Source organism: Limulus polyphemus, unplaced genomic scaffold (genome assembly GCF_000517525.1).
Source record: "Limulus polyphemus unplaced genomic scaffold, Limulus_polyphemus-2.1.2 Scaffold16, whole genome shotgun sequence".
In the NCBI taxonomy this organism is placed as follows: Eukaryota; Metazoa; Arthropoda; class Merostomata; order Xiphosura; family Limulidae; genus Limulus; species Limulus polyphemus.
The window spans coordinates 1,615,313-1,620,351 of record NW_013665626.1 but is presented as its reverse complement, the minus strand read 5'-3'; positions in this window follow the sequence as shown (position 1 = coordinate 1,620,351).

Genomic DNA, 5,039 nt, shown 5'->3' with positions numbered 1-5,039 from the left:
CACTCGTGAAATGGCCCTAAAATTGCACATCTCTCATGAAACAATACGTAAACATCTAAGGAATAAGGGAAAACTGAATAAAGAAGGTGTTTGGGTGCCTAACAAATTGTCACATGATCATTGTTTCCAACGTGTGAACTTTGCTTCATCTCTTCTGGCGCGTAATGCGCGTGAACTATATTTGGACAGAATTGTCACCGGTGATGAAAAATGGATTCTCTATGTGAGTATTAAACGCCAAAAACAAGGACTCGGTCCTAGACAAAATCCACTTCCAACCCCAAAACCTGGACTCCATCCGCAGAAAGTGATGCTTTGTATTTGGTGGAACATCAGATGAGTGTTTCATTTCGATCTCCTCAATCCACAGCAAACTGTCAATGCAGAGATCTATGATAAGCAACTGGAACGTTTAAATCATACCATTCATCAGAAACGCCCTTCACTCGTTAATCGGAAAGGTGTTCTTCTTCTACACGACAATACACGTCCACATATGGCACGTTTAACGCAGCACAAGATTACGGAGTTGGGTTGGGAAGTTCTCCCCCACCCAGCATATTCTCCAGATATAGCGCCATCAGATTCCCATCTTTTTCGTTCGCTGCAATACAATTTTAATGGGAAAACGTATGCAAATGTGGAAGGTGTTTAAAAGGACATCGACATGTTTTTTGCTTCAAAGCCAAGTGATTTCTTTAATCAGGGAATTAAGAGCCTGATTGTAAGATGGAAAAGAATCTTCGATAAGAATGGAAACTATTTCATTTAATAGATATTTTGTTTTGATATATAAGTTGTTCGGGTTTTTTCATCTAAAAAAAAAAGCTAAATTAATTTCTTGACGACCTAATACTACTGATGTAATTGTCTGAGTACGCCTAACTCCTACTATTTTCTTTATTATGCAGCTTTATTTCAGGAACACCAAGTGTAAAACTAGAAAATTCTAACAATTTTGCTGTTTCGTTAACAATTTCCTAGATTAAATAACATAGTTTATTATGTCATTTACAAAGTGCACATCAATGTTTAACAGTGGCACAGCTGTATGTCTGCGGACTTACAACGCTATAAACCGCGTTTCGATACCCGTGGTGGGCAGAGTACAGATAGCCCATTGTGTATTTTGTGCTTAATTACAAACAAATAAGAAAAATCAATGTTTGTTCTTCACAGCAGCCCTTTTGACTTGTGTATTGGTTTAGTCATACCATTATTACTAACGGGTTCTACAGACAGATTTTCTGACACACACACACACAGGAGTCTCAAAGCAGCTTTCAAGATGATTGCATACGATGAAACTAAAATGATTCGCATCGTCCACACATCCGTTCTTCCACCTGATAGTGACAGCATCATGGCCTAGAGCGTGATGTCCAGTGGTAAGATCTGCCAACGGTTCCGTTGAAAAATTGGAGAGTACTACAAGTACAAACTAAGAAGGATCTACGAATCATAATTTTTTTTCAATGGTAAGTTAACCTACTCATAGAAACGTCGCTTAAGAATAAACTTTCAAGTTGCTTAATTTTAGTTATAAATCAAATAACTCATAGACACAAGCTGTTCTTTGAATTATCAGGCACTTCTCTGGTTTTAAATGGGAGGAAAATATGTTATAAGACACTTGCGGATGTTCTGAAACTACTGATTTAACAAGTTCTTCTGGATAACTTTACTCTACAATATTTCTCACAAGCGTAAATTACTGTATTATGGTTTTACCACGCTTGTAAAGCTGGAAGGATATTTCACTTTCCTAGTACCTAAGTACGCTGTGAATTCTGTTTTATGAATATTTACATTGAATATTGATATAATAGCCAACATACATAGTCCTATATTATAAATAATATTTACACAACTAGTTAAAGTTATAAGAAAATGGCCTGTCATAATGTGATGGTGTAGGCAATGGAATATTATAGTCATAGTGTTTGGAAATGGACTGCTATACAGTGTAAGAGTTTGGAAAGTGGACTGCTGTACAGTCTATACGTATTAAGAAATGATCTCATCTACAGTGTAAGACTATCAAGAAATGAACGGCTATACAGTAAATGAGTGTCGGGAAATGAAATGTTTTACAGTAGAAAAGTGTTAGGAAGTGGACTGCTATACAGTAGAAGAGTGTTAAGAAGTGGATTGCTATACAGTGTAAGAGTATCAGGAAATGAACTGCTACATAAGTAGAAAGGGACAGGAAGTGAATTGTTATACAGAGTAAGAGTGTTAGGAAATGCACTGTTACATCGTAGAAAAATGTGAGGAAGTGTAGAAAGGTGTTACGAAATGAACTGCTATGCAGTGTAAGAGTGTTAGGAAGTAAATTTCCATAATGGGTGAGAGTGTCAAAAAATGGACTGTTGTACAGTATAAGCTTTGACATATAAAATGAGATCCCTTGCGAACATTAAATATATAACAAAAATACATTTAAACAACCCATTCCGACCTCAAAACACTTATAACAAAGAACAACCAACACGAACGTTTAGAAAGTTTCAAAGTATGTTACATAATTGATTTTATTTGTTTAAAAATAAGGACACACTGCTATTTTATGCTAATGTTTACAAACTTTTACATTTAATTCAACACTATTCCCAAATGTTTCTAACAAAAACGATGGACATAATTTAACTACAATTTTATGAGACTTTTATCAAATAGTATCTTCATACGTATTCTGAGGAAGCGAGAATGCTCTTACAAAATCAACTGAAAAAAACCCACAAATTTCCATGTCTGATTATGAATAATAATTTCAAAAATAATTTATTGTTTAAGGAAAAACGAATACAGATAGAAGAAATTAATAGAAAATATTAGTGGAATTAATATATCACAATTATATTTGTCTATGTGTCCTATTAAAACAGCATCTGATTACTTAAAGAAGCGAAGCAAACTTCTCCCTACATCTGCAAGTGTCTTGAAAAGAAACCTATAACTTGTATATACATGTATATATATAAGACTCAACAATTTGTAAGCATAATGAAAAAATTGAATATATATTACATGTTTCGACAGAGCATTGTTCTGTCTTCTTCTTATGTGTTATATATACAAGTCTTTCAGCGTAACGTGCTTCCCTAAACAAATACAAGACCTATAACTATTTTATCGGTTCAACATTGGTGAAACCGTGAAGTTATACACACTAAGGTATCAGGTATAACTGTCCCTCTCTTTAATCAACTAACCAGACGGTAGGAAACCAGTCAGTAGCACCCACCGCCAGAAATAGAAGAACATTAAGTAGAAGAGTTCATTGATCGGGTTTTGACTTGTAGTGTTATATAAGAAGTACCATATTTTTTCTGTCCAGGAAGTTATTGGGCTTTGCAAGAAAACTTGTAAACTTACAGATCAATCCTATCTCCTTATACCTTTACACATCAATCCTAACTACTTATACCACGCTGTCATATGCTGGGATATGCAGCTTTATTTCACTTTACATCAGTTTTTCGGATCACGTTCTCGAATTTGTTCACGTGTCAGATACGTTAATGAAACCTTCGACCAGTTTTGCCGATATAGATGGCACCACATTTTTTACACTGAAGCTAATAGAATACATTTTTGACAATGCACTGTACTTGCATATCACAAGAATTAACAAGGCATTTTCTTTTAGTACGATGGGCATTGTTTATTAAAAGCATATCTAGTAAGAGTTTTGTTTTATATTATACCTATTTTCTCTACCATTCTGATAAGTAGCTTGGATTTCTTTTAAAAATATTTGTAATTATTTACTAAAGTCTTTATTAACATGGTAACTAACTAATGTTGAAGGAGTTGAGATGCATTTTAACTTATCCTTGATTTTCTGATTGATGAATGTGCTTTAACTATTCTTTGTTTATTAATTCTTTTATTTTTCTTCAATTCATCAAAAACGTGCTATACACTCTTCAGTATACAATGAAATGATAGTTGGTACTGAGTGGTCATTCAATCTTCTGAATGACAGCCATTTCTTCACTACAGTAGGATAGTATATTGAGCAGTGTCTTTTGTTTCAGAATACACATAAAACGATCACTGTCTAAGTGCTAACGCAAGCGTATTACCCTCGTCAATACTTGCTATATATGTTACTAGACACTAAAGTTACACAGTTCACGTAAGAGTTTTCACAATAATCGTGAAAAGCTTCCTGTCAGTAACATTGTGCATCAATTAAACATCGTAAAGATAAATTAGGTTTGTGCGTCCTAAGTAAATTACAAAACTCTGGTGTCAGGGAGTGTTAAGGGCAGAGAATAAAAGGAAGTTTAAAGTGTCTTAATGTGTGCTTCACTTCAATATTACTACAGTACTCTTTTGTATACGTTGTTCCAAATCATTTTTATTAAAATTATATTACTTAATAGTTGTTGTTTGTTACTAAGCACAAAGCTACAGAAAGGGCTATCTGTGGCCTGCCTGCCACGGGTATCGAAACCCGGTTTCTAAAGGTATAAGTCACCAGACATACCACCGTGCCATTGATTTAACAGACAAAATGTACAATAACAAATCGTGAAAAAGTTGTCTGTTTAATCATTGTAAAACATCTGCAACCTCCCTCGATCACTCAACTGTTCATAGAATGTATGAATACATGTAGGCTGTGGTTTAGAATTTTTTCTAGAATTTAATGAATTTCAACTAAGTGGTAATTAGGAAACTACACCAATCGTTGACTTGCTTCTGCTTGACTTAATTAGCTTAATATGTTGATGATCAACAATGTTAAAACTCAGTATCATCTTCTTTTTACCTTAATTTGAGGAAGACTACTAGCGAATGTACACTATCTTTGTTTTCGACGTGCAAAGCTACACAATAGGCTCATTGCACTCTGTTCACTCCGGGGAATCGAAACCCGGATTTTAGCGTTGTAAGTAAATAAACTTATCGTTGACCCACCAAGGAATGAAGTAAGCTGAAATGACATCATGATCAATAACCGGGTAGTACAACTTAAAAATTACAAGGCGTAAGAACGCTTAACTCAAAATAAAAAAGCAATAATA